Source organism: Atractosteus spatula, unplaced genomic scaffold (genome assembly GCF_055471065.1).
Source record: "Atractosteus spatula isolate fAtrSpa1 unplaced genomic scaffold, fAtrSpa1.hap1 Scaffold_126, whole genome shotgun sequence".
In the NCBI taxonomy this organism is placed as follows: Eukaryota; Metazoa; Chordata; class Actinopteri; order Semionotiformes; family Lepisosteidae; genus Atractosteus; species Atractosteus spatula.
The window spans coordinates 53,661-79,913 of NW_028296682.1; the positions used below are offsets into that span (position 1 = coordinate 53,661).

General features: G+C 62.0%; 22 non-coding genes across 22 annotated transcripts; all 22 read left to right on the plus strand.

Moving 5' to 3' along the window:
- The first annotated feature begins 479 nt into the window (after positions 1 to 479).
- Positions 480 to 669, plus strand: LOC148809539 (U2 spliceosomal RNA). The gene has a single exon (XR_016087413.1). It is a non-coding gene; the product is annotated as a U2 spliceosomal RNA (small nuclear RNA).
- A 785-nt stretch (positions 670 to 1,454) lies between these two features.
- LOC148809540 (U2 spliceosomal RNA) lies at positions 1,455 to 1,645 on the plus strand. Its single transcript, XR_016087456.1, has one exon. It is a non-coding gene; the product is annotated as a U2 spliceosomal RNA (small nuclear RNA).
- A 785-nt stretch (positions 1,646 to 2,430) lies between these two features.
- On the plus strand, positions 2,431 to 2,621 carry LOC148809541 (U2 spliceosomal RNA). Its single transcript, XR_016087457.1, has one exon. It is a non-coding gene; the product is annotated as a U2 spliceosomal RNA (small nuclear RNA).
- A 785-nt stretch (positions 2,622 to 3,406) lies between these two features.
- Positions 3,407 to 3,597, plus strand: LOC148809542 (U2 spliceosomal RNA). The gene has a single exon (XR_016087458.1). It is a non-coding gene; the product is annotated as a U2 spliceosomal RNA (small nuclear RNA).
- Positions 3,598 to 4,382: 785 nt separating this feature from the next.
- Positions 4,383 to 4,573, plus strand: LOC148809543 (U2 spliceosomal RNA). The gene has a single exon (XR_016087459.1). It is a non-coding gene; the product is annotated as a U2 spliceosomal RNA (small nuclear RNA).
- A 785-nt stretch (positions 4,574 to 5,358) lies between these two features.
- LOC148809544 (U2 spliceosomal RNA) lies at positions 5,359 to 5,549 on the plus strand. The gene has a single exon (XR_016087358.1). It is a non-coding gene; the product is annotated as a U2 spliceosomal RNA (small nuclear RNA).
- Positions 5,550 to 6,333: 784 nt separating this feature from the next.
- Positions 6,334 to 6,524, plus strand: LOC148809545 (U2 spliceosomal RNA). Its single transcript, XR_016087359.1, has one exon. It is a non-coding gene; the product is annotated as a U2 spliceosomal RNA (small nuclear RNA).
- A 785-nt stretch (positions 6,525 to 7,309) lies between these two features.
- LOC148809546 (U2 spliceosomal RNA) lies at positions 7,310 to 7,500 on the plus strand. Its single transcript, XR_016087360.1, has one exon. It is a non-coding gene; the product is annotated as a U2 spliceosomal RNA (small nuclear RNA).
- Positions 7,501 to 8,283: 783 nt separating this feature from the next.
- Positions 8,284 to 8,474, plus strand: LOC148809547 (U2 spliceosomal RNA). The gene has a single exon (XR_016087361.1). It is a non-coding gene; the product is annotated as a U2 spliceosomal RNA (small nuclear RNA).
- A 783-nt stretch (positions 8,475 to 9,257) lies between these two features.
- LOC148809548 (U2 spliceosomal RNA) lies at positions 9,258 to 9,448 on the plus strand. The gene has a single exon (XR_016087362.1). It is a non-coding gene; the product is annotated as a U2 spliceosomal RNA (small nuclear RNA).
- A 779-nt stretch (positions 9,449 to 10,227) lies between these two features.
- On the plus strand, positions 10,228 to 10,418 carry LOC148809549 (U2 spliceosomal RNA). Its single transcript, XR_016087411.1, has one exon. It is a non-coding gene; the product is annotated as a U2 spliceosomal RNA (small nuclear RNA).
- Positions 10,419 to 11,183: 765 nt separating this feature from the next.
- Positions 11,184 to 11,374, plus strand: LOC148809550 (U2 spliceosomal RNA). The gene has a single exon (XR_016087364.1). It is a non-coding gene; the product is annotated as a U2 spliceosomal RNA (small nuclear RNA).
- A 763-nt stretch (positions 11,375 to 12,137) lies between these two features.
- On the plus strand, positions 12,138 to 12,328 carry LOC148809551 (U2 spliceosomal RNA). Its single transcript, XR_016087365.1, has one exon. It is a non-coding gene; the product is annotated as a U2 spliceosomal RNA (small nuclear RNA).
- Positions 12,329 to 13,091: 763 nt separating this feature from the next.
- On the plus strand, positions 13,092 to 13,282 carry LOC148809552 (U2 spliceosomal RNA). The gene has a single exon (XR_016087366.1). It is a non-coding gene; the product is annotated as a U2 spliceosomal RNA (small nuclear RNA).
- Positions 13,283 to 14,045: 763 nt separating this feature from the next.
- LOC148809553 (U2 spliceosomal RNA) lies at positions 14,046 to 14,236 on the plus strand. The gene has a single exon (XR_016087367.1). It is a non-coding gene; the product is annotated as a U2 spliceosomal RNA (small nuclear RNA).
- Positions 14,237 to 14,999: 763 nt separating this feature from the next.
- On the plus strand, positions 15,000 to 15,190 carry LOC148809554 (U2 spliceosomal RNA). Its single transcript, XR_016087368.1, has one exon. It is a non-coding gene; the product is annotated as a U2 spliceosomal RNA (small nuclear RNA).
- A 763-nt stretch (positions 15,191 to 15,953) lies between these two features.
- LOC148809555 (U2 spliceosomal RNA) lies at positions 15,954 to 16,144 on the plus strand. Its single transcript, XR_016087369.1, has one exon. It is a non-coding gene; the product is annotated as a U2 spliceosomal RNA (small nuclear RNA).
- Positions 16,145 to 22,128: 5,984 nt separating this feature from the next.
- Positions 22,129 to 22,323, plus strand: LOC148809556 (U2 spliceosomal RNA). The gene has a single exon (XR_016087414.1). It is a non-coding gene; the product is annotated as a U2 spliceosomal RNA (small nuclear RNA).
- A 785-nt stretch (positions 22,324 to 23,108) lies between these two features.
- On the plus strand, positions 23,109 to 23,299 carry LOC148809557 (U2 spliceosomal RNA). Its single transcript, XR_016087370.1, has one exon. It is a non-coding gene; the product is annotated as a U2 spliceosomal RNA (small nuclear RNA).
- A 785-nt stretch (positions 23,300 to 24,084) lies between these two features.
- On the plus strand, positions 24,085 to 24,275 carry LOC148809558 (U2 spliceosomal RNA). Its single transcript, XR_016087371.1, has one exon. It is a non-coding gene; the product is annotated as a U2 spliceosomal RNA (small nuclear RNA).
- A 783-nt stretch (positions 24,276 to 25,058) lies between these two features.
- Positions 25,059 to 25,249, plus strand: LOC148809559 (U2 spliceosomal RNA). The gene has a single exon (XR_016087372.1). It is a non-coding gene; the product is annotated as a U2 spliceosomal RNA (small nuclear RNA).
- A 785-nt stretch (positions 25,250 to 26,034) lies between these two features.
- LOC148809560 (U2 spliceosomal RNA) lies at positions 26,035 to 26,225 on the plus strand. The gene has a single exon (XR_016087373.1). It is a non-coding gene; the product is annotated as a U2 spliceosomal RNA (small nuclear RNA).
- The last annotated feature ends 28 nt before the right edge of the window (positions 26,226 to 26,253 follow it).

The window sequence follows — 26,253 nt, forward strand, 5'->3', positions numbered from 1 at the left end:
GTGTGTGTCCCCGTCCTTGCAGGCGGGCCCCTTTCGACAGCCGGCCGTTTTCCCTCCAAAAAACTTAGTATATACACCTTTTCTTTCTTTTTTTCGGCAGGCAGGCAGGTGTGTGTGTGTCCCCGTCCCTCCCGAGAGAGCGCTGCCCCTTGCCTCTGCCCGCAGGTGCCGACGGTCCGCTTTCGCTTGCAGCTCACTCGGCACGGCTGCTGCTGGTGGGAGGGGCCTAAGCTAAGGAGGCCGGCCGGCTGGCGCCCCCCGCGGCTGCGGTCGTTGTCGGGCCGTTGACAGGAGATCAAAGAGCAGGGCCCCCGCCCGGGACTGGCGGGCAGGCAGGCGAGCAAGCAGGCAGGCAAGAGAGGGGGAGAGCGGAGTCCGGGCGGCCGGCAGCCGCGTGCGGACCGGGCTCCAGAGGCGTCGGCCTGCGCCGCTGCGCGCCAGCCGGACGCCCGCGCGCCCGCCCAAGGCCGGCGTCGGGCATCGCTTCTCGGCCTTTTGGCTAAGATCAAGTGTAGTATCGTTCTTATCAGTTTAATATCTGATACGTCCCCCATCGGGGGACCACATATTAAACGGATTTTTGGAACAGGGAGCTGGATCAGGAGCTTGCTCCGTCCTCTCCACGCATCGGCCCGGTATTGCAGCGCCTCCGGGAACGGTGCACTACCTTCTCTCAGCGGTGAAAAGACAGACGTAGCTAGCAAGCAAGCGAGGTGGACCGGAGCTCCTTCCTCTCCGGTCTCGTCTCTCGTCCATCTGTGTGTCTCTGTGTCTCTCTCTCTCCCCCTCCCCGTTCCCGTGCTCCCTCCGTGCACTTTCCCGCGCCTCGACTCTCTCGGCAAGCAGGCCGGCCCCCTTTTCGGCTCCCGTGCGTTTTCCCTCCAAAAAACTTAGTTTTTTCCTCCTTTTTCCAGGGAGGCAGGCGTGGCTTGTGTGTGTGTGTGTGTGTGTGTGTGTGTGTGTGTGTGTGTGTGTGTGTGTGTCCCCGTCCTTGCAGGCGGGCCCCTTTCGACAGCCGGCCGTTTTCCCTCCAAAAAACTTAGTATATACACCTTTTCTTTCTTTTTTTCGGCAGGCAGGCAGGTGTGTGTGTGTCCCCGTCCCTCCCGAGAGAGCGCTGCCCCTTGCCTCTGCCCGCAGGTGCCGACGGTCCGCTTTCGCTTGCAGCTCACTCGGCACGGCTGCTGCTGGTGGGAGGGGCCTAAGCTAAGGAGGCCGGCCGGCTGGCGCCCCCCGCGGCTGCGGTCGTTGTCGGGCCGTTGACAGGAGATCAAAGAGCAGGGCCCCCGCCCGGGACTGGCGGGCAGGCAGGCGAGCAAGCAGGCAGGCAAGAGAGGGGGAGAGCGGAGTCCGGGCGGCCGGCAGCCGCGTGCGGACCGGGCTCCAGAGGCGTCGGCCTGCGCCGCTGCGCGCCAGCCGGACGCCCGCGCGCCCGCCCAAGGCCGGCGTCGGGCATCGCTTCTCGGCCTTTTGGCTAAGATCAAGTGTAGTATCTGTTCTTATCAGTTTAATATCTGATACGTCCCCCATCGGGGGACCACATATTAAACGGATTTTTGGAACAGGGAGCTGGATCAGGAGCTTGCTCCGTCCTCTCCACGCATCGGCCCGGTATTGCAGCGCCTCCGGGAACGGTGCACTACCTTCTCTCAGCGGTGAAAAGACAGACGTAGCTAGCAAGCAAGCGAGGTGGACCGGAGCTCCTTCCTCTCCGGTCTCGTCTCTCGTCCATCTGTGTGTCTCTGTGTCTCTCTCTCTCCCCCTCCCCGTTCCCGTGCTCCCTCCGTGCACTTTCCCGCGCCTCGACTCTCTCGGCAAGCAGGCCGGCCCCCTTTTCGGCTCCCGTGCGTTTTCCCTCCAAAAAACTTAGTTTTTTCCTCCTTTTTCCAGGGAGGCAGGCGTGGCTTGTGTGTGTGTGTGTGTGTGTGTGTGTGTGTGTGTGTGTGTGTGTGTGTGTGTCCCCGTCCTTGCAGGCGGGCCCCTTTCGACAGCCGGCCGTTTTCCCTCCAAAAAACTTAGTATATACACCTTTTCTTTCTTTTTTTCGGCAGGCAGGCAGGTGTGTGTGTGTCCCCGTCCCTCCCGAGAGAGCGCTGCCCCTTGCCTCTGCCCGCAGGTGCCGACGGTCCGCTTTCGCTTGCAGCTCACTCGGCACGGCTGCTGCTGGTGGGAGGGGCCTAAGCTAAGGAGGCCGGCCGGCTGGCGCCCCCCGCGGCTGCGGTCGTTGTCGGGCCGTTGACAGGAGATCAAAGAGCAGGGCCCCCGCCCGGGACTGGCGGGCAGGCAGGCGAGCAAGCAGGCAGGCAAGAGAGGGGGAGAGCGGAGTCCGGGCGGCCGGCAGCCGCGTGCGGACCGGGCTCCAGAGGCGTCGGCCTGCGCCGCTGCGCGCCAGCCGGACGCCCGCGCGCCCGCCCAAGGCCGGCGTCGGGCATCGCTTCTCGGCCTTTTGGCTAAGATCAAGTGTAGTATCTGTTCTTATCAGTTTAATATCTGATACGTCCCCCATCGGGGGACCACATATTAAACGGATTTTTGGAACAGGGAGCTGGATCAGGAGCTTGCTCCGTCCTCTCCACGCATCGGCCCGGTATTGCAGCGCCTCCGGGAACGGTGCACTACCTTCTCTCAGCGGTGAAAAGACAGACGTAGCTAGCAAGCAAGCGAGGTGGACCGGAGCTCCTTCCTCTCCGGTCTCGTCTCTCGTCCATCTGTGTGTCTCTGTGTCTCTCTCTCTCCCCCTCCCCGTTCCCGTGCTCCCTCCGTGCACTTTCCCGCGCCTCGACTCTCTCGGCAAGCAGGCCGGCCCCCTTTTCGGCTCCCGTGCGTTTTCCCTCCAAAAAACTTAGTTTTTTCCTCCTTTTTCCAGGGAGGCAGGCGTGGCTTGTGTGTGTGTGTGTGTGTGTGTGTGTGTGTGTGTGTGTGTGTGTGTGTGTGTCCCCGTCCTTGCAGGCGGGCCCCTTTCGACAGCCGGCCGTTTTCCCTCCAAAAAACTTAGTATATACACCTTTTCTTTCTTTTTTTCGGCAGGCAGGCAGGTGTGTGTGTGTCCCCGTCCCTCCCGAGAGAGCGCTGCCCCTTGCCTCTGCCCGCAGGTGCCGACGGTCCGCTTTCGCTTGCAGCTCACTCGGCACGGCTGCTGCTGGTGAGAGGGGCCTAAGCTAAGGAGGCCGGCCGGCTGGCGCCCCCCGCGGCTGCGGTCGTTGTCGGGCCGTTGACAGGAGATCAAAGAGCAGGGCCCCCGCCCGGGACTGGCGGGCAGGCAGGCGAGCAAGCAGGCAGGCAAGAGAGGGGGAGAGCGGAGTCCGGGCGGCCGGCAGCCGCGTGCGGACCGGGCTCCAGAGGCGTCGGCCTGCGCCGCTGCGCGCCAGCCGGACGCCCGCGCGCCCGCCCAAGGCCGGCGTCGGGCATCGCTTCTCGGCCTTTTGGCTAAGATCAAGTGTAGTATCTGTTCTTATCAGTTTAATATCTGATACGTCCCCCATCGGGGGACCACATATTAAACGGATTTTTGGAACAGGGAGCTGGATCAGGAGCTTGCTCCGTCCTCTCCACGCATCGGCCCGGTATTGCAGCGCCTCCGGGAACGGTGCACTACCTTCTCTCAGCGGTGAAAAGACAGACGTAGCTAGCAAGCAAGCGAGGTGGACCGGAGCTCCTTCCTCTCCGGTCTCGTCTCTCGTCCATCTGTGTGTCTCTGTGTCTCTCTCTCTCCCCCTCCCCGTTCCCGTGCTCCCTCCGTGCACTTTCCCGCGCCTCGACTCTCTCGGCAAGCAGGCCGGCCCCCTTTTCGGCTCCCGTGCGTTTTCCCTCCAAAAAACTTAGTTTTTTCCTCCTTTTTCCAGGGAGGCAGGCGTGGCTTGTGTGTGTGTGTGTGTGTGTGTGTGTGTGTGTGTGTGTGTGTGTGTGTGTGTCCCCGTCCTTGCAGGCGGGCCCCTTTCGACAGCCGGCCGTTTTCCCTCCAAAAAACTTAGTATATACACCTTTTCTTTCTTTTTTTCGGCAGGCAGGCAGGTGTGTGTGTGTCCCCGTCCCTCCCGAGAGAGCGCTGCCCCTTGCCTCTGCCCGCAGGTGCCGACGGTCCGCTTTCGCTTGCAGCTCACTCGGCACGGCTGCTGCTGGTGGGAGGGGCCTAAGCTAAGGAGGCCGGCCGGCTGGCGCCCCCCGCGGCTGCGGTCGTTGTCGGGCCGTTGACAGGAGATCAAAGAGCAGGGCCCCCGCCCGGGACTGGCGGGCAGGCAGGCGAGCAAGCAGGCAGGCAAGAGAGGGGGAGAGCGGAGTCCGGGCGGCCGGCAGCCGCGTGCGGACCGGGCTCCAGAGGCGTCGGCCTGCGCCGCTGCGCGCCAGCCGGACGCCCGCGCGCCCGCCCAAGGCCGGCGTCGGGCATCGCTTCTCGGCCTTTTGGCTAAGATCAAGTGTAGTATCTGTTCTTATCAGTTTAATATCTGATACGTCCCCCATCGGGGGACCACATATTAAACGGATTTTTGGAACAGGGAGCTGGATCAGGAGCTTGCTCCGTCCTCTCCACGCATCGGCCCGGTATTGCAGCGCCTCCGGGAACGGTGCACTACCTTCTCTCAGCGGTGAAAAGACAGACGTAGCTAGCAAGCAAGCGAGGTGGACCGGAGCTCCTTCCTCTCCGGTCTCGTCTCTCGTCCATCTGTGTGTCTCTGTGTCTCTCTCTCTCCCCCTCCCCGTTCCCGTGCTCCCTCCGTGCACTTTCCCGCGCCTCGACTCTCTCGGCAAGCAGGCCGGCCCCCTTTTCGGCTCCCGTGCGTTTTCCCTCCAAAAAACTTAGTTTTTTCCTCCTTTTTCCAGGGAGGCAGGCGTGGCTTGTGTGTGTGTGTGTGTGTGTGTGTGTGTGTGTGTGTGTGTGTGTGTGTGTGTCCCCGTCCTTGCAGGCGGGCCCCTTTCGACAGCCGGCCGTTTTCCCTCCAAAAAACTTAGTATATACACCTTTTCTTTCTTTTTTTCGGCAGGCAGGCAGGTGTGTGTGTGTCCCCGTCCCTCCCGAGAGAGCGCTGCCCCTTGCCTCTGCCCGCAGGTGCCGACGGTCCGCTTTCGCTTGCAGCTCACTCGGCACGGCTGCTGCTGGTGGGAGGGGCCTAAGCTAAGGAGGCCGGCCGGCTGGCGCCCCCCGCGGCTGCGGTCGTTGTCGGGCCGTTGACAGGAGATCAAAGAGCAGGGCCCCCGCCCGGGACTGGCGGGCAGGCAGGCGAGCAAGCAGGCAGGCAAGAGAGGGGGAGAGCGGAGTCCGGGCGGCCGGCAGCCGCGTGCGGACCGGGCTCCAGAGGCGTCGGCCTGCGCCGCTGCGCGCCAGCCGGACGCCCGCGCGCCCGCCCAAGGCCGGCGTCGGGCATCGCTTCTCGGCCTTTTGGCTAAGATCAAGTGTAGTATCTGTTCTTATCAGTTTAATATCTGATACGTCCCCCATCGGGGGACCACATATTAAACGGATTTTTGGAACAGGGAGCTGGATCAGGAGCTTGCTCCGTCCTCTCCACGCATCGGCCCGGTATTGCAGCGCCTCCGGGAACGGTGCACTACCTTCTCTCAGCGGTGAAAAGACAGACGTAGCTAGCAAGCAAGCGAGGTGGACCGGAGCTCCTTCCTCTCCGGTCTCGTCTCTCGTCCATCTGTGTGTCTCTGTGTCTCTCTCTCTCCCCCTCCCCGTTCCCGTGCTCCCTCCGTGCACTTTCCCGCGCCTCGACTCTCTCGGCAAGCAGGCCGGCCCCCTTTTCGGCTCCCGTGCGTTTTCCCTCCAAAAAACTTAGTTTTTTCCTCCTTTTTCCAGGGAGGCAGGCGTGGCTTGTGTGTGTGTGTGTGTGTGTGTGTGTGTTGTGTGTGTGTGTGTGTGTGTGTCCCCGTCCTTGCAGGCGGGCCCCTTTCGACAGCCGGCCGTTTTCCCTCCAAAAAACTTAGTATATACACCTTTTCTTTCTTTTTTTCGGCAGGCAGGCAGGTGTGTGTGTGTCCCCGTCCCTCCCGAGAGAGCGCTGCCCCTTGCCTCTGCCCGCAGGTGCCGACGGTCCGCTTTCGCTTGCAGCTCACTCGGCACGGCTGCTGCTGGTGGGAGGGGCCTAAGCTAAGGAGGCCGGCCGGCTGGCGCCCCCCGCGGCTGCGGTCGTTGTCGGGCCGTTGACAGGAGATCAAAGAGCAGGGCCCCCGCCCGGGACTGGCGGGCAGGCAGGCGAGCAAGCAGGCAGGCAAGAGAGGGGGAGAGCGGAGTCCGGGCGGCCGGCAGCCGCGTGCGGACCGGGCTCCAGAGGCGTCGGCCTGCGCCGCTGCGCGCCAGCCGGACGCCCGCGCGCCCGCCCAAGGCCGGCGTCGGGCATCGCTTCTCGGCCTTTTGGCTAAGATCAAGTGTAGTATCTGTTCTTATCAGTTTAATATCTGATACGTCCCCCATCGGGGGACCACATATTAAACGGATTTTTGGAACAGGGAGCTGGATCAGGAGCTTGCTCCGTCCTCTCCACGCATCGGCCCGGTATTGCAGCGCCTCCGGGAACGGTGCACTACCTTCTCTCAGCGGTGAAAAGACAGACGTAGCTAGCAAGCAAGCGAGGTGGACCGGAGCTCCTTCCTCTCCGGTCTCGTCTCTCGTCCATCTGTGTGTCTCTGTGTCTCTCTCTCTCCCCCTCCCCGTTCCCGTGCTCCCTCCGTGCACTTTCCCGCGCCTCGACTCTCTCGGCAAGCAGGCCGGCCCCCTTTTCGGCTCCCGTGCGTTTTCCCTCCAAAAAACTTAGTTTTTTCCTCCTTTTTCCAGGGAGGCAGGCGTGGCTTGTGTGTGTGTGTGTGTGTGTGTGTGTGTGTGTGTGTGTGTGTGTGTGTGTGTCCCCGTCCTTGCAGGCGGGCCCCTTTCGACAGCCGGCCGTTTTCCCTCCAAAAAACTTAGTATATACACCTTTTCTTTCTTTTTTTCGGCAGGCAGGCAGGTGTGTGTGTGTCCCCGTCCCTCCCGAGAGAGCGCTGCCCCTTGCCTCTGCCCGCAGGTGCCGACGGTCCGCTTTCGCTTGCAGCTCACTCGGCACGGCTGCTGCTGGTGGGAGGGGCCTAAGCTAAGGAGGCCGGCCGGCTGGCGCCCCCCGCGGCTGCGGTCGTTGTCGGGCCGTTGACAGGAGATCAAAGAGCAGGGCCCCCGCCCGGGACTGGCGGGCAGGCAGGCGAGCAAGCAGGCAGGCAAGAGAGGGGGAGAGCGGAGTCCGGGCGGCCGGCAGCCGCGTGCGGACCGGGCTCCAGAGGCGTCGGCCTGCGCCGCTGCGCGCCAGCCGGACGCCCGCGCGCCCGCCCAAGGCCGGCGTCGGGCATCGCTTCTCGGCCTTTTGGCTAAGATCAAGTGTAGTATCTGTTCTTATCAGTTTAATATCTGATACGTCCCCCATCGGGGGACCACATATTAAACGGATTTTTGGAACAGGGAGCTGGATCAGGAGCTTGCTCCGTCCTCTCCACGCATCGGCCCGGTATTGCAGCGCCTCCGGGAACGGTGCACTACCTTCTCTCAGCGGTGAAAAGACAGACGTAGCTAGCAAGCAAGCGAGGTGGACCGGAGCTCCTTCCTCTCCGGTCTCGTCTCTCGTCCATCTGTGTGTCTCTGTGTCTCTCTCTCTCCCCCTCCCCGTTCCCGTGCTCCCTCCGTGCACTTTCCCGCGCCTCGACTCTCTCGGCAAGCAGGCCGGCCCCCTTTTCGGCTCCCGTGCGTTTTCCCTCCAAAAAACTTAGTTTTTTCCTCCTTTTTCCAGGGAGGCAGGCGTGGCTTGTGTGTGTGTGTGTGTGTGTGTGTGTGTGTGTGTGTGTGTGTGTGTGTGTCCCCGTCCTTGCAGGCGGGCCCCTTTCGACAGCCGGCCGTTTTCCCTCCAAAAAACTTAGTATATACACCTTTTCTTTCTTTTTTTCGGCAGGCAGGCAGGTGTGTGTGTGTCCCCGTCCCTCCCGAGAGAGCGCTGCCCCTTGCCTCTGCCCGCAGGTGCCGACGGTCCGCTTTCGCTTGCAGCTCACTCGGCACGGCTGCTGCTGGTGGGAGGGGCCTAAGCTAAGGAGGCCGGCCGGCTGGCGCCCCCCGCGGCTGCGGTCGTTGTCGGGCCGTTGACAGGAGATCAAAGAGCAGGGCCCCCGCCCGGGACTGGCGGGCAGGCAGGCGAGCAAGCAGGCAGGCAAGAGAGGGGGAGAGCGGAGTCCGGGCGGCCGGCAGCCGCGTGCGGACCGGGCTCCAGAGGCGTCGGCCTGCGCCGCTGCGCGCCAGCCGGACGCCCGCGCGCCCGCCCAAGGCCGGCGTCGGGCATCGCTTCTCGGCCTTTTGGCTAAGATCAAGTGTAGTATCTGTTCTTATCAGTTTAATATCTGATACGTCCCCCATCGGGGGACCACATATTAAACGGATTTTTGGAACAGGGAGCTGGATCAGGAGCTTGCTCCGTCCTCTCCACGCATCGGCCCGGTATTGCAGCGCCTCCGGGAACGGTGCACTACCTTCTCTCAGCGGTGAAAAGACAGACGTAGCTAGCAAGCAAGCGAGGTGGACCGGAGCTCCTTCCTCTCCGGTCTCGTCTCTCGTCCATCTGTGTGTCTCTGTGTCTCTCTCTCTCCCCCTCCCCGTTCCCGTGCTCCCTCCGTGCACTTTCCCGCGCCTCGACTCTCTCGGCAAGCAGGCCGGCCCCCTTTTCGGCTCCCGTGCGTTTTCCCTCCAAAAAACTTAGTTTTTTCCTCCTTTTTCCAGGGAGGCAGGCGTGGCTTGTGTGTGTGTGTGTGTGTGTGTGTGTGTGTGTGTGTGTGTGTGTGTGTGTCCCCGTCCTTGCAGGCGGGCCCCTTTCGACAGCCGGCCGTTTTCCCTCCAAAAAACTTAGTATATACACCTTTTCTTTCTTTTTTTCGGCAGGCAGGCAGGTGTGTGTGTGTCCCCGTCCCTCCCGAGAGAGCGCTGCCCCTTGCCTCTGCCCGCAGGTGCCGACGGTCCGCTTTCGCTTGCAGCTCACTCGGCACGGCTGCTGCTGGTGGGAGGGGCCTAAGCTAAGGAGGCCGGCCGGCTGGCGCCCCCCGCGGCTGCGGTCGTTGTCGGGCCGTTGACAGGAGATCAAAGAGCAGGGCCCCCGCCCGGGACTGGCGGGCAGGCAGGCGAGCAAGCAGGCAGGCAAGAGAGGGGGAGAGCGGAGTCCGGGCGGCCGGCAGCCGCGTGCGGACCGGGCTCCAGAGGCGTCGGCCTGCGCCGCTGCGCGCCAGCCGGACGCCCGCGCGCCCGCCCAAGGCCGGCGTCGGGCATCGCTTCTCGGCCTTTTGGCTAAGATCAAGTGTAGTATCTGTTCTTATCAGTTTAATATCTGATACGTCCCCCATCGGGGGACCACATATTAAACGGATTTTTGGAACAGGGAGCTGGATCAGGAGCTTGCTCCGTCCTCTCCACGCATCGGCCCGGTATTGCAGCGCCTCCGGGAACGGTGCACTACCTTCTCTCAGCGGTGAAAAGACAGACGTAGCTAGCAAGCAAGCGAGGTGGACCGGAGCTCCTTCCTCTCCGGTCTCGTCTCTCGTCCATCTGTGTGTCTCTGTGTCTCTCTCTCTCCCCCTCCCCGTTCCCGTGCTCCCTCCGTGCACTTTCCCGCGCCTCGACTCTCTCGGCAAGCAGGCCGGCCCCCTTTTCGGCTCCCGTGCGTTTTCCCTCCAAAAAACTTAGTTTTTTCCTCCTTTTTCCAGGGAGGCAGGCGTGGCTTGTGTGTGTGTGTGTGTGTGTGTGTGTGTGTGTGTGTGTGTGTGTGTGTGTGCCCCGTCCTTGCAGGCGGGCCCCTTTCGACAGCCGGCCGTTTTCCCTCCAAAAAACTTAGTATATACACCTTTTCTTTCTTTTTTTCGGCAGGCAGGCAGGTGTGTGTGTGTCCCCGTCCCTCCCGAGAGAGCGCTGCCCCTTGCCTCTGCCCGCAGGTGCCGACGGTCCGCTTTCGCTTGCAGCTCACTCGGCACGGCTGCTGCTGGTGGGAGGGGCCTAAGCTAAGGAGGCCGGCCGGCTGGCGCCCCCCGCGGCTGCGGTCGTTGTCGGGCCGTTGACAGGAGATCAAAGAGCAGGGCCCCCGCCCGGGACTGGCGGGCAGGCAGGCGAGCAAGCAGGCAGGCAAGAGAGGGGGAGAGCGGAGTCCGGGCGGCCGGCAGCCGCGTGCGGACCGGGCTCCAGAGGCGTCGGCCTGCGCCGCTGCGCGCCAGCCGGACGCCCGCGCGCCCGCCCAAGGCCGGCGTCTCGCTTCTCGGCCTTTTGGCTAAGATCAAGTGTAGTATCTGTTCTTATCAGTTTAATATCTGATACGTCCCCCATCGGGGGACCACATATTAAACGGATTTTTGGAACAGGGAGCTGGATCAGGAGCTTGCTCCGTCCTCTCCACGCATCGGCCCGGTATTGCAGCGCCTCCGGGAACGGTGCACTACCTTCTCTCAGCGGTGAAAAGACAGACGTAGCTAGCAAGCAAGCGAGGTGGACCGGAGCTCCTTCCTCTCCGGTCTCGTCTCTCGTCCATCTGTGTGTCTCTGTGTCTCTCTCTCTCCCCCTCCCCGTTCCCGTGCTCCCTCCGTGCACTTTCCCGCGCCTCGACTCTCTCGGCAAGCAGGCCGGCCCCCTTTTCGGCTCCCGTGCGTTTTCCCTCCAAAAAACTTAGTTTTTTCCTCCTTTTTCCAGGGAGGCAGGCGTGGCTTGTGTGTGTGTGTGTGTGTGTGTGTGTGTGTGTCCCCGTCCTTGCAGGCGGGCCCCTTTCGACAGCCGGCCGTTTTCCCTCCAAAAAACTTAGTATATACACCTTTTCTTTCTTTTTTTCGGCAGGCAGGCAGGTGTGTGTGTGTCCCCGTCCCTCCCGAGAGAGCGCTGCCCCTTGCCTCTGCCCGCAGGTGCCGACGGTCCGCTTTCGCTTGCAGCTCACTCGGCACGGCTGCTGCTGGTGGGAGGGGCCTAAGCTAAGGAGGCCGGCCGGCTGGCGCCCCCCGCGGCTGCGGTCGTTGTCGGGCCGTTGACAGGAGATCAAAGAGCAGGGCCCCCGCCCGGGACTGGCGGGCAGGCAGGCGAGCAAGCAGGCAGGCAAGAGAGGGGGAGAGCGGAGTCCGGGCGGCCGGCAGCCGCGTGCGGACCGGGCTCCAGAGGCGTCGGCCTGCGCCGCTGCGCGCCAGCCGGACGCCCGCGCGCCCGCCCAAGGCCGGCGTCGGGCATCGCTTCTCGGCCTTTTGGCTAAGATCAAGTGTAGTATCTGTTCTTATCAGTTTAATATCTGATACGTCCCCCATCGGGGGACCACATATTAAACGGATTTTTGGAACAGGGAGCTGGATCAGGAGCTTGCTCCGTCCTCTCCACGCATCGGCCCGGTATTGCAGCGCCTCCGGGAACGGTGCACTACCTTCTCTCAGCGGTGAAAAGACAGACGTAGCTAGCAAGCAAGCGAGGTGGACCGGAGCTCCTTCCTCTCCGGTCTCGTCTCTCGTCCATCTGTGTGTCTCTGTGTCTCTCTCTCTCCCCCTCCCCGTTCCCGTGCTCCCTCCGTGCACTTTCCCGCGCCTCGACTCTCTCGGCAAGCAGGCCGGCCCCCTTTTCGGCTCCCGTGCGTTTTCCCTCCAAAAAACTTAGTTTTTTCCTCCTTTTTCCAGGGAGGCAGGCGTGGCTTGTGTGTGTGTGTGTGTGTGTGTGTGTGTGTCCCCGTCCTTGCAGGCGGGCCCCTTTCGACAGCCGGCCGTTTTCCCTCCAAAAAACTTAGTATATACACCTTTTCTTTCTTTTTTTCGGCAGGCAGGCAGGTGTGTGTGTGTCCCCGTCCCTCCCGAGAGAGCGCTGCCCCTTGCCTCTGCCCGCAGGTGCCGACGGTCCGCTTTCGCTTGCAGCTCACTCGGCACGGCTGCTGCTGGTGGGAGGGGCCTAAGCTAAGGAGGCCGGCCGGCTGGCGCCCCCCGCGGCTGCGGTCGTTGTCGGGCCGTTGACAGGAGATCAAAGAGCAGGGCCCCCGCCCGGGACTGGCGGGCAGGCAGGCGAGCAAGCAGGCAGGCAAGAGAGGGGGAGAGCGGAGTCCGGGCGGCCGGCAGCCGCGTGCGGACCGGGCTCCAGAGGCGTCGGCCTGCGCCGCTGCGCGCCAGCCGGACGCCCGCGCGCCCGCCCAAGGCCGGCGTCGGGCATCGCTTCTCGGCCTTTTGGCTAAGATCAAGTGTAGTATCTGTTCTTATCAGTTTAATATCTGATACGTCCCCCATCGGGGGACCACATATTAAACGGATTTTTGGAACAGGGAGCTGGATCAGGAGCTTGCTCCGTCCTCTCCACGCATCGGCCCGGTATTGCAGCGCCTCCGGGAACGGTGCACTACCTTCTCTCAGCGGTGAAAAGACAGACGTAGCTAGCAAGCAAGCGAGGTGGACCGGAGCTCCTTCCTCTCCGGTCTCGTCTCTCGTCCATCTGTGTGTCTCTGTGTCTCTCTCTCTCCCCCTCCCCGTTCCCGTGCTCCCTCCGTGCACTTTCCCGCGCCTCGACTCTCTCGGCAAGCAGGCCGGCCCCCTTTTCGGCTCCCGTGCGTTTTCCCTCCAAAAAACTTAGTTTTTTCCTCCTTTTTCCAGGGAGGCAGGCGTGGCTTGTGTGTGTGTGTGTGTGTGTGTGTGTGTGTCCCCGTCCTTGCAGGCGGGCCCCTTTCGACAGCCGGCCGTTTTCCCTCCAAAAAACTTAGTATATACACCTTTTCTTTCTTTTTTTCGGCAGGCAGGCAGGTGTGTGTGTGTCCCCGTCCCTCCCGAGAGAGCGCTGCCCCTTGCCTCTGCCCGCAGGTGCCGACGGTCCGCTTTCGCTTGCAGCTCACTCGGCACGGCTGCTGCTGGTGGGAGGGGCCTAAGCTAAGGAGGCCGGCCGGCTGGCGCCCCCCGCGGCTGCGGTCGTTGTCGGGCCGTTGACAGGAGATCAAAGAGCAGGGCCCCCGCCCGGGACTGGCGGGCAGGCAGGCGAGCAAGCAGGCAGGCAAGAGAGGGGGAGAGCGGAGTCCGGGCGGCCGGCAGCCGCGTGCGGACCGGGCTCCAGAGGCGTCGGCCTGCGCCGCTGCGCGCCAGCCGGACGCCCGCGCGCCCGCCCAAGGCCGGCGTCGGGCATCGCTTCTCGGCCTTTTGGCTAAGATCAAGTGTAGTATCTGTTCTTATCAGTTTAATATCTGATACGTCCCCCATCGGGGGACCACATATTAAACGGATTTTTGGAACAGGGAGCTGGATCAGGAGCTTGCTCCGTCCTCTCCACGCATCGGCCCGGTATTGCAGCGCCTCCGGGAACGGTGCACTACCTTCTCTCAGCGGTGAAAAGACAGACGTAGCTAGCAAGCAAGCGAGGTGGACCGGAGCTCCTTCCTCTCCGGTCTCGTCTCTCGTCCATCTGTGTGTCTCTGTGTCTCTCTCTCTCCCCCTCCCCGTTCCCGTGCTCCCTCCGTGCACTTTCCCGCGCCTCGACTCTCTCGGCAAGCAGGCCGGCCCCCTTTTCGGCTCCCGTGCGTTTTCCCTCCAAAAAACTTAGTTTTTTCCTCCTTTTTCCAGGGAGGCAGGCGTGGCTTGTGTGTGTGTGTGTGTGTGTGTGTGTGTGTCCCCGTCCTTGCAGGCGGGCCCCTTTCGACAGCCGGCCGTTTTCCCTCCAAAAAACTTAGTATATACACCTTTTCTTTCTTTTTTTCGGCAGGCAGGCAGGTGTGTGTGTGTCCCCGTCCCTCCCGAGAGAGCGCTGCCCCTTGCCTCTGCCCGCAGGTGCCGACGGTCCGCTTTCGCTTGCAGCTCACTCGGCACGGCTGCTGCTGGTGGGAGGGGCCTAAGCTAAGGAGGCCGGCCGGCTGGCGCCCCCCGCGGCTGCGGTCGTTGTCGGGCCGTTGACAGGAGATCAAAGAGCAGGGCCCCCGCCCGGGACTGGCGGGCAGGCAGGCGAGCAAGCAGGCAGGCAAGAGAGGGGGAGAGCGGAGTCCGGGCGGCCGGCAGCCGCGTGCGGACCGGGCTCCAGAGGCGTCGGCCTGCGCCGCTGCGCGCCAGCCGGACGCCCGCGCGCCCGCCCAAGGCCGGCGTCGGGCATCGCTTCTCGGCCTTTTGGCTAAGATCAAGTGTAGTATCTGTTCTTATCAGTTTAATATCTGATACGTCCCCCATCGGGGGACCACATATTAAACGGATTTTTGGAACAGGGAGCTGGATCAGGAGCTTGCTCCGTCCTCTCCACGCATCGGCCCGGTATTGCAGCGCCTCCGGGAACGGTGCACTACCTTCTCTCAGCGGTGAAAAGACAGACGTAGCTAGCAAGCAAGCGAGGTGGACCGGAGCTCCTTCCTCTCCGGTCTCGTCTCTCGTCCATCTGTGTGTCTCTGTGTCTCTCTCTCTCCCCCTCCCCGTTCCCGTGCTCCCTCCGTGCACTTTCCCGCGCCTCGACTCTCTCGGCAAGCAGGCCGGCCCCCTTTTCGGCTCCCGTGCGTTTTCCCTCCAAAAAACTTAGTTTTTTCCTCCTTTTTCCAGGGAGGCAGGCGTGGCTTGTGTGTGTGTGTGTGTGTGTGTGTGTGTGTCCCCGTCCTTGCAGGCGGGCCCCTTTCGACAGCCGGCCGTTTTCCCTCCAAAAAACTTAGTATATACACCTTTTCTTTCTTTTTTTCGGCAGGCAGGCAGGTGTGTGTGTGTCCCCGTCCCTCCCGAGAGAGCGCTGCCCCTTGCCTCTGCCCGCAGGTGCCGACGGTCCGCTTTCGCTTGCAGCTCACTCGGCACGGCTGCTGCTGGTGGGAGGGGCCTAAGCTAAGGAGGCCGGCCGGCTGGCGCCCCCCGCGGCTGCGGTCGTTGTCGGGCCGTTGACAGGAGATCAAAGAGCAGGGCCCCCGCCCGGGACTGGCGGGCAGGCAGGCGAGCAAGCAGGCAGGCAAGAGAGGGGGAGAGCGGAGTCCGGGCGGCCGGCAGCCGCGTGCGGACCGGGCTCCAGAGGCGTCGGCCTGCGCCGCTGCGCGCCAGCCGGACGCCCGCGCGCCCGCCCAAGGCCGGCGTCGGGCATCGCTTCTCGGCCTTTTGGCTAAGATCAAGTGTAGTATCTGTTCTTATCAGTTTAATATCTGATACGTCCCCCATCGGGGGACCACATATTAAACGGATTTTTGGAACAGGGAGCTGGATCAGGAGCTTGCTCCGTCCTCTCCACGCATCGGCCCGGTATTGCAGCGCCTCCGGGAACGGTGCACTACCTTCTCTCAGCGGTGAAAAGACAGACGTAGCTAGCAAGCAAGCGAGGTGGACCGGAGCTCCTTCCTCTCCGGTCTCGTCTCTCGTCCATCTGTGTGTCTCTGTGTCTCTCTCTCTCCCCCTCCCCGTTCCCGTGCTCCCTCCGTGCACTTTCCCGCGCCTCGACTCTCTCGGCAAGCAGGCCGGCCCCCTTTTCGGCTCCCGTGCGTTTTCCCTCCAAAAAACTTAGTTTTTTCCTCCTTTTTCCAGGGAGGCAGGCGTGGCTTGTGTGTGTGTGTGTGTGTGTGTGTGTGTGTCCCCGTCCTTGCAGGCGGGCCCCTTTCGACAGCCGGCCGTTTTCCCTCCAAAAAACTTAGTATATACACCTTTTCTTTCTTTTTTTCGGCAGGCAGGCAGGTGTGTGTGTGTCCCCGTCCCTCCCGAGAGAGCGCTGCCCCTTGCCTCTGCCCGCAGGTGCCGACGGTCCGCTTTCGCTTGCAGCTCACTCGGCACGGCTGCTGCTGGTGGGAGGGGCCTAAGCTAAGGAGGCCGGCCGGCTGGCGCCCCCCGCGGCTGCGGTCGTTGTCGGGCCGTTGACAGGAGATCAAAGAGCAGGGCCCCCGCCCGGGACTGGCGGGCAGGCAGGCGAGCAAGCAGGCAGGCAAGAGAGGGGGAGAGCGGAGTCCGGGCGGCCGGCAGCCGCGTGCGGACCGGGCTCCAGAGGCGTCGGCCTGCGCCGCTGCGCGCCAGCCGGACGCCCGCGCGCCCGCCCAAGGCCGGCGTCGGGCATCGCTTCTCGGCCTTTTGGCTAAGATCAAGTGTAGTATCTGTTCTTATCAGTTTAATATCTGATACGTCCCCCATCGGGGGACCACATATTAAACGGATTTTTGGAACAGGGAGCTGGATCAGGAGCTTGCTCCGTCCTCTCCACGCATCGGCCCGGTATTGCAGCGCCTCCGGGAACGGTGCACTACCTTCTCTCAGCGGTGAAAAGACAGACGTAGCTAGCAAGCAAGCGAGGTGGACCGGAGCTCCTTCCTCTCCGGTCTCGTCTCTCGTCCATCTGTGTGTCTCTGTGTCTCTCTCTCTCCCCCTCCCCGTTCCCGTGCTACCTTCTCTCAGCGGTGAAAAGACAGACGTAGCTAGCAAGCAAGCGAGGTGGACCGGAGCTCCTTCCTCTCCGGTCTCGTCTCTCGTCCATCTGTGTGTCTCTGTGTCTCTCTCTCTCCCCCTCCCCGTTCCCGTGCTCCCTCCGTGCACTTTCCCGCGCCTCGACTCTCTCGGCAAGCAGGCCGGCCCCCTTTTCGGCTCCCGTGCGTTTTCCCTCCAAAAAACTTAGTTTTTTCCTCCTTTTTCCAGGGAGGCAGGCGTGGCTTGTGTGTGTGTGTGTGTGTGTGTGTGTGTGTGTGTGTGTGTGTGTGTGTGTGTGTCCCCGTCCTTGCAGGCGGGCCCCTTTCGACAGCCGGCCGTTTTCCCTCCAAAAAACTTAGTATATACACCTTTTCTTTCTTTTTTTCGGCAGGCAGGCAGGTGTGTGTGTGTCCCCGTCCCTCCCGAGAGAGCGCTGCCCCTTGCCTCTGCCCGCAGGTGCCGACGGTCCGCTTTCGCTTGCAGCTCACTCGGCACGGCTGCTGCTGGTGGGAGGGGCCTAAGCTAAGGAGGCCGGCCGGCTGGCGCCCCCCGCGGCTGCGGTCGTTGTCGGGCCGTTGACAGGAGATCAAAGAGCAGGGCCCCCGCCCGGGACTGGCGGGCAGGCAGGCGAGCAAGCAGGCAGGCAAGAGAGGGGGAGAGCGGAGTCCGGGCGGCCGGCAGCCGCGTGCGGACCGGGCTCCAGAGGCGTCGGCCTGCGCCGCTGCGCGCCAGCCGGACGCCCGCGCGCCCGCCCAAGGCCGGCGTCGGGCATCGCTTCTCGGCCTTTTGGCGAAGATCAGAGGTCGAGGGAGAGACGAACGAGGACAACACTACAGGACTGCGCCTTTGGATTGTTTTTTTTGGATTTGAACCCGGATTGCCTTTTGGACAACGTTTTCTTGGATTTTGGACGTCGGTACCTTGGTTTTTGGCTTTTTTGGGCTGCTTGCAGCCGAAAGGCTGCTCTCCACGATGGCTGCGGATCCCGGGGAACCGAGGAGGGCCGGGAAGGAGCCGAGCGTGAGATGGACCATCCGTCTCAACTGGAGGGAGGATACGGAGATGCCTGGGAGAGAGGAAATAGAAGATGAGATTTTGTTTGACCTGTTGGGGGTAAGCGTTGCAGAGCTGAAATGTGTGCAGGGGAACCGGGCACAGAAGTTCATGGACGTCACCTTTGCGAATGTTGGCAGCTATAGACAGGCGGTGAAGAAGTGTCAGCAAGCCATCGAGGACGGGAAGATGCGTGAGTACGAGTGCGGTGGCCTGAAGGGAGATAACAAACGGTGGGTGGTGGTGCATATGTTTGAGCCCTTTATTACTGACACCGATGTTACAGCCTTCCTTCGTCGGTACGTTGAGGTGCGGAGTGGGCCCTATGTTATTCAGGATACCCGGAAGGTCTGGACCGGCAAAAGGCGTTATGAGGTGGAACTGCGTCAGGATATGCGATCTAGAGATGGTTTCTCCCACCCACCAGGCACCTTCGCCATCGGCTCAGGTAGGGGGTACCTGTATTATTATGACCAGCCGGATTTCTGTCGAAGGTGTCGGGGTTTTGGACACAGAGAGGGGACGTGCCAGGCAACGGAGTGTGGGCGGTGCCAGTCCCGGGCCCACACAACACGGAACTGCGACATTAAGGAGTGCTCCCTGTGCGGCAACACTGGGCACCTATACCGGCAGTGCGTGAAGAGAACTGCGGAGTTCAACAGGGTGGTGTACGAGGGCGGAAGGCTGGCAGGAGAGGACAGTGAGGGTGATGACGGGCCGGAGAGCAGCAGTGCCCCCGGTGGAGGAAAGAAGGGAAAGGGAGGACAGCAAAAACCGGTGGAAGAAGAGCGGCAGGGGGAGGACGAACAGCCGGGAACGTCACGGGAGGTCGAGGACGACGAGGGAACCTGGGCATCTGTGGTGAAGGCGGGGCGCCGCGCAAGGGCGAGGGGAGCGCCGGCTCCTCCGCCACCAGCAGTGGAGGAGAAGGTGGTGCCCCTACAGGGCAAGAGGGCGAAGAAAATGAAGAAGAGAGTGGGAGAGAAACAGCAGCGGCAGGAGACTCAGGAGAAGAAGAAGAAGACAGTCGAGGGGGAAGACGTGGAGGAAGATCAAGCCGAGGCAGCCGACCCTGAGAGGATGGAGGAGGAGGCAGGGTACCTGACTACCTCGAGCGACTCGGAGTCCGACACGGACGGAGAATCCCTCCCTGCTGGACAGGGATCCGGGCCAGGACCAACACCAATGAGCACATTTTCGGTTGTGAAGGACATGACGGAGGAAGGCAGCCCGCTGTTTACCTGCCAGCCGGGCACGCCCACCCCCGAACAAGGACCTCAAGACAGCCCCTGTGAAGTCGGATACATGTCCACCGACGACTCTTCAGGGAGTATAGCAGGGACAGCAGGCTCCCCCGAGCAAAGCCCCGGGGAGGAGATGGAGAGTGACGCTAACCCGCACGACCCGCCATGACCCTCGCGGCGGCAACGGTCAACGTGAGGGGTTTGAGGAAGCAGGACAAGAGAGTGGCAGTTTTTCGATACCTGTCTCAGAGGCACCTGGACGTGGTCTTCCTGCAGGAAGTCCACCTTAAGGACCTCAACGACGTGAGGACCTTTCAGAGGGAGTGGAGGAAGGGTCCTTCGTGGTGGAGCGTCGGAGGGGTGAACTCCACCGGCGTCGGCATCTTGTGTGGCTCGCCAGGTTTCGTCGTCCAGTCGGTCAGCTCGGCAGTCCCCGGACGTCTGCTGGTGGTGGACGGGATCTGGAGGAAAACAAGGATCAGGTTAATCAGCGCGTACGCCCCAGCAGACAGACGACAGCAGGGTGCTTTCCTGAAAGACCTGGAGCCCCTGCTGTATACCAACAGGGAGCTGATCGTGGGCGGCGATTTCAACATCGACCTGGGAGACGCACGCGGCCAGGGAGTTCATCTCTTGAGGTCCTTGATCGAAGACTTCGGCCTTAAAGACGGGTTTCGAAACGTCGCACACCACACGTGGGACAACGGGAGAGGGATCTTCCGGCGTTTGGACTACATCCTCTCTACTGTAAAGTGGAAAGTCCTGAGCAGGCAAGTGACCCCCACCTGGTTCTCGGACCATCGGCTGCTGTCGGTCTCTTTCGGTGTTGAGGACCCCGGCTTCCAGGCTGGGTACTGGAAGCTGAACAGACAAGTTCTGCAGGAGGCGAGATATCGGAAGAAGATCGAGTCAGTGTTGAGGGATTTTGAGAAGAGGAGGGAGCTCTTTAGCTCCTCGGTGCACTGGTGGGAATCGTGCAAGGAGACTCTCGCGACGGTCACCAAGCGTTACTGCTGGATCCGGCGGAGTCTGGAGGAACGCCAGTGTGCCCACCTTCAAGAAGAACTCGAGGCGCTGTACGAGCAGCTGAACCAGGGGGGTGCTTTTGACAGCGAAAAGATTGCTAGCGTCAGGAGCCGGCTCAGAGACCAGTGGCTGCAGAGAGCGAAGGACTTTCTTTTCAGACTGCGAGGAGTGTGGAGAGAAGGGGAAGAACGATGCTCGCCCCAGTTCTTCGGCGCTGTGAGGAGACGGCAGGAGCGGTGTCTCTTCGAGAGCATCCAGCGCGAAGACGGGACTGCAGCCACGGACATACCCGGGATGGTAGAGTGCGCCACAGGTTTCTACACGTCTCTGTTTCAGGAGAGGGAGATCGACTCCAGCATCAGGGAGAAGCTCCTGGAAGGTGTGGAGAGGGTGGTGGACGACACCTCCACTCTGGTCGGACCAGTGTCAGGGGCAGAACTGAAAAAAGCAATGCTTGGATTGAAGAAGGGCACTGTCCCTGGCATTGATGGACTACCGACAGAGTTCTACGCCACCTTCTGGAGTCATCTGGAGCCCTTCTTGGTGCAGGTCTTCAATGAGGCTCTGAACAGTGAAGATCTGGGCCTCTCCATGAGGACCGGGGTCATCTCGCTGATCCATAAAGGCGGAGACAAGGCGGACCTGAGCAATTGGAGGCCGATCCAGCTCCTGTGCACGGACTATAAGATCTTGGCCAGGGTGCTGGGCGGCCGTCTGAGGTCGGTGATGCCGGAGTTGGTCGGGGCGGATCAGACATGTGGCGTGGCAGGCCGGAAGATCAGCTGGAACCTGCAGCTGATCCGGGACACCATCGCCTGGGTTGAAGACAGAGGCCTGCCGCTCATGCTGGTGAGCCTGGACCAGGCAAAGGCGTTCGACCGGGTCCACCATGGAATCCTGTGGGCGCTCCTGCGGAGGAAGGGTCTGCCTGACAGTTTTGTCAGGTGGATCAAGGCGCTATACATCGGCGCGAAATCCCGGGTATGTGTGAACGGAGCAGTAGGGAGGAGTATCCCAGTAAGATGTGGTGTGCGACAGGGCTGTCCGCTGTCACCCCTGCTATACGTCACTTACCTCGAACTCCTGCTTGACCAGCTGCGGAAGGACCCCATGGTTAAAGGAATACAGGTGCCAGGTGGAGGTGGGCAGGAGGCCAAGATTGCCGCCTACGCGGACGACATCACCCTCTTCCTGAGCTCCGAAAGAAGCTTGGGGAGAGTACTAGAGATCGTGGAGATGTACTCCAAAGGCACCGGCGCCCAACTGAACCGCGCCAAGAGCCTGGTGAAACTGTTTGGAGCCTGGTCATATGAACCACGGATCGTCGGGGGACTGACAAGGACGACGGACCCGGTGAAAGTCTTGGGGGTCCTTTTTCACACCACGGACCCCTCGGGCTTGAACTGGGAGGCCAGGTTCCGAAAGGTCAACCAGAAGCTGGGCCTTTGGCAGCGACGACACCTAACATGGATCGGGAAGGCGCTGGTGTTGAAGGTGGAAATCCTGCCCCTGCTGCTCCACCTGGCAGTAGTATACCCCCTACCTGCGAGGAAAAGGAAGGAACTCGCACGAGCCGTCTTCATTTTCGTGTGGGGGCACTCGTACGAACGCATCCGAAGGAAGGACATGTGCAGGCCCGTCGAAGATGGGGGCAGGGGGATCTTGGACCTCCCAACAAAGCTGGACTGCGCCTTTGTGGCAAGCCTGTGCGTGGTCTTGCACAGCAACCCGCCTCATCTGTGCAGCCGTTTCGTGAGCCTCTGGCTCTCAGCTCACATGCGACACCTGACCGTCTGGAGCAACACGACTCCAAAGGCCGAGCGACTCCCACTGCACTACCGCCACGCAGTGCAGTGGCTGCGGGCACACCCGGCGGTGAGGGACGGTACAACTGCGCTGAGCCACAGAGACCTGTATAGTACCGTCATGGAGGAGGACAGGCCAGCGATCCTGGGTGTGCCCAGGGACACCTGGCAGCAGGCCCAACCTAAGGGCCTGGATAACAAGCTAAAGGACTTGAACTGGCTCGGTATATGGGGTCGGATGACGGTCAGGGCGGTCATGCATTCGCATGGCCTGTCCAGACAGAGCCAGTGCCCGAGACAAGGCTGCGCAGCAGAAGAAACAGTACATCACGTCTTCTGGGAGTGTGGGTTTGCACAGAAGGTGTGGAGGTCCAGCCAACACCTTTTCAAGCAGGTGGGTTTGGAATTCCCCTTGTCCCTAGCATTGGTGATGAAAGGAGTGCCCGGTTCCAGAAGATGGAATGCACGCTTTCTCCTCTGGTTACTGATCAGCCTAATCAAGCTCTGCGTGTGGGAGGCGCGGACGGAACTGGTCAGGCACAACATTGAGACACCAGTCCCAGGCATCCTCCAGAAAGTAAGAAGAGACGTGGTAAGACGGATCCAATGGGACGTCAAGCGCTGGGGATTCGCAGCGGCTAAGGAGCGCTGGAAGGACTTGATCACGTGGTGTTAAAGGTGGTGGGTAGTTTAAAGATTTAAGCACTTTTTTGTACTGTTTTCTAATAAAAACATAAAAAAAATCTGTTCTTATCAGTTTAATATCTGATACGTCCCCCATCGGGGGACCACATATTAAACGGATTTTTGGAACAGGGAGCTGGATCAGGAGCTTGCTCCGTCCTCTCCACGCATCGGCCCGGTATTGCAGCGCCTCCGGGAACGGTGCACTACCTTCTCTCAGCGGTGAAAAGACAGACGTAGCTAGCAAGCAAGCGAGGTGGACCGGAGCTCCTTCCTCTCCGGTCTCGTCTCTCGTCCATCTGTGTGTCTCTGTGTCTCTCTCTCTCCCCCTCCCCGTTCCCGTGCTCCCTCCGTGCACTTTCCCGCGCCTCGACTCTCTCGGCAAGCAGGCCGGCCCCCTTTTCGGCTCCCGTGCGTTTTCCCTCCAAAAAACTTAGTTTTTTCCTCCTTTTTCCAGGGAGGCAGGCGTGGCTTGTGTGTGTGTGTGTGTGTGTGTGTGTGTGTGTGTGTGTGTGTGTGTGTGTGTCCCCGTCCTTGCAGGCGGGCCCCTTTCGACAGCCGGCCGTTTTCCCTCCAAAAAACTTAGTATATACACCTTTTCTTTCTTTTTTTCGGCAGGCAGGCAGGTGTGTGTGTGTCCCCGTCCCTCCCGAGAGAGCGCTGCCCCTTGCCTCTGCCCGCAGGTGCCGACGGTCCGCTTTCGCTTGCAGCTCACTCGGCACGGCTGCTGCTGGTGGGAGGGGCCTAAGCTAAGGAGGCCGGCCGGCTGGCGCCCCCCGCGGCTGCGGTCGTTGTCGGGCCGTTGACAGGAGATCAAAGAGCAGGGCCCCCGCCCGGGACTGGCGGGCAGGCAGGCGAGCAAGCAGGCAGGCAAGAGAGGGGGAGAGCGGAGTCCGGGCGGCCGGCAGCCGCGTGCGGACCGGGCTCCAGAGGCGTCGGCCTGCGCCGCTGCGCGCCAGCCGGACGCCCGCGCGCCCGCCCAAGGCCGGCGTCGGGCATCGCTTCTCGGCCTTTTGGCTAAGATCAAGTGTAGTATCTGTTCTTATCAGTTTAATATCTGATACGTCCCCCATCGGGGGACCACATATTAAACGGATTTTTGGAACAGGGAGCTGGATCAGGAGCTTGCTCCGTCCTCTCCACGCATCGGCCCGGTATTGCAGCGCCTCCGGGAACGGTGCACTACCTTCTCTCAGCGGTGAAAAGACAGACGTAGCTAGCAAGCAAGCGAGGTGGACCGGAGCTCCTTCCTCTCCGGTCTCGTCTCTCGTCCATCTGTGTGTCTCTGTGTCTCTCTCTCTCCCCCTCCCCGTTCCCGTGCTCCCTCCGTGCACTTTCCCGCGCCTCGACTCTCTCGGCAAGCAGGCCGGCCCCCTTTTCGGCTCCCGTGCGTTTTCCCTCCAAAAAACTTAGTTTTTTCCTCCTTTTTCCAGGGAGGCAGGCGTGGCTTGTGTGTGTGTGTGTGTGTGTGTGTGTGTGTGTGTGTGTGTGTGTGTGTGTGTCCCCGTCCTTGCAGGCGGGCCCCTTTCGACAGCCGGCCGTTTTCCCTCCAAAAAACTTAGTATATACACCTTTTCTTTCTTTTTTTCGGCAGGCAGGCAGGTGTGTGTGTGTCCCCGTCCCTCCCGAGAGAGCGCTGCCCCTTGCCTCTGCCCGCAGGTGCCGACGGTCCGCTTTCGCTTGCAGCTCACTCGGCACGGCTGCTGCTGGTGGGAGGGGCCTAAGCTAAGGAGGCCGGCCGGCTGGCGCCCCCCGCGGCTGCGGTCGTTGTCGGGCCGTTGACAGGAGATCAAAGAGCAGGGCCCCCGCCCGGGACTGGCGGGCAGGCAGGCGAGCAAGCAGGCAGGCAAGAGAGGGGGAGAGCGGAGTCCGGGCGGCCGGCAGCCGCGTGCGGACCGGGCTCCAGAGGCGTCGGCCTGCGCCGCTGCGCGCCAGCCGGACGCCCGCGCGCCCGCCCAAGGCCGGCGTCGGGCATCGCTTCTCGGCCTTTTGGCTAAGATCAAGTGTAGTATCTGTTCTTATCAGTTTAATATCTGATACGTCCCCCATCGGGGGACCACATATTAAACGGATTTTTGGAACAGGGAGCTGGATCAGGAGCTTGCTCCGTCCTCTCCACGCATCGGCCCGGTATTGCAGCGCCTCCGGGAACGGTGCACTACCTTCTCTCAGCGGTGAAAAGACAGACGTAGCTAGCAAGCAAGCGAGGTGGACCGGAGCTCCTTCCTCTCCGGTCTCGTCTCTCGTCCATCTGTGTGTCTCTGTGTCTCTCTCTCTCCCCCTCCCCGTTCCCGTGCTCCCTCCGTGCACTTTCCCGCGCCTCGACTCTCTCGGCAAGCAGGCCGGCCCCCTTTTCGGCTCCCGTGCGTTTTCCCTCCAAAAAACTTAGTTTTTTCCTCCTTTTTCCAGGGAGGCAGGCGTGGCTTGTGTGTGTGTGTGTGTGTGTGTGTGTGTGTGTGTGTGTGTGTGTGTGTGTCCCCGTCCTTGCAGGCGGGCCCCTTTCGACAGCCGGCCGTTTTCCCTCCAAAAAACTTAGTATATACACCTTTTCTTTCTTTTTTTCGGCAGGCAGGCAGGTGTGTGTGTGTCCCCGTCCCTCCCGAGAGAGCGCTGCCCCTTGCCTCTGCCCGCAGGTGCCGACGGTCCGCTTTCGCTTGCAGCTCACTCGGCACGGCTGCTGCTGGTGGGAGGGGCCTAAGCTAAGGAGGCCGGCCGGCTGGCGCCCCCCGCGGCTGCGGTCGTTGTCGGGCCGTTGACAGGAGATCAAAGAGCAGGGCCCCCGCCCGGGACTGGCGGGCAGGCAGGCGAGCAAGCAGGCAGGCAAGAGAGGGGGAGAGCGGAGTCCGGGCGGCCGGCAGCCGCGTGCGGACCGGGCTCCAGAGGCGTCGGCCTGCGCCGCTGCGCGCCAGCCGGACGCCCGCGCGCCCGCCCAAGGCCGGCGTCGGGCATCGCTTCTCGGCCTTTTGGCTAAGATCAAGTGTAGTATCTGTTCTTATCAGTTTAATATCTGATACGTCCCCCATCGGGGGACCACATATTAAACGGATTTTTGGAACAGGGAGCTGGATCAGGAGCTTGCTCCGTCCTCTCCACGCATCGGCCCGGTATTGCAGCGCCTCCGGGAACGGTGCACTACCTTCTCTCAGCGGTGAAAAGACAGACGTAGCTAGCAAGCAAGCGAGGTGGACCGGAGCTCCTTCCTCTCCGGTCTCGTCTCTCGTCCATCTGTGTGTCTCTGTGTCTCTCTCTCTCCCCCTCCCCGTTCCCGTGCTCCCTCCGTGCACTTTCCCGCGCCTCGACTCTCTCGGCAAGCAGGCCGGCCCCCTTTTCGGCTCCCGTGCGTTTTCCCTCCAAAAAACTTAGTTTTTTCCTCCTTTTTCCAGGGAGGCAGGCGTGGCTTGTGTGTGTGTGTGTGTGTGTGTGTGTGTGTGTGTGTGTGTGTGTGTGTGTCCCCGTCCTTGCAGGCGGGCCCCTTTCGACAGCCGGCCGTTTTCCCTCCAAAAAACTTAGTATATACACCTTTTCTTTCTTTTTTTCGGCAGGCAGGCAGGTGTGTGTGTGTCCCCGTCCCTCCCGAGAGAGCGCTGCCCCTTGCCTCTGCCCGCAGGTGCCGACGGTCCGCTTTCGCTTGCAGCTCACTCGGCACGGCTGCTGCTGGTGTGGGAGGGGCCTAAGCTAAGGAGGCCGGCCGGCTGGCGCCCCCCGCGGCTGCGGTCGTTGTCGGGCCGTTGACAGGAGATCAAAGAGCAGGGCCCCCGCCCGGGACTGGCGGGCAGGCAGGCGAGCAAGCAGGCAGGCAAGAGAGGGGGAGAGCGGAGTCCGGGCGGCCGGCAGCCGCGTGCGGACCGGGCTCCAGAGGCGTCGGCCTGCGCCGCTGCGCGCCAGCCGGACGCCCGCGCGCCCGCCCAAGGCCGGCGTCGGGCATCGCTTCTCGGCCTTTTGGCTAAGATCAAGTGTAGTATCTGTTCTTATCAGTTTAATATCTGATACGTCCCCCATCGGGGGACCACATATTAAACGGATTTTTGGAACAGGGAGCTGGATCAGGAGCTTGCTCCGTCCTCTCCACGCATCGGCCCGGTATTGCAGCGCCTCCGGGAACGGTGCACTACCTTCTCTCAGCGGTGAAAAGACAGACGTAG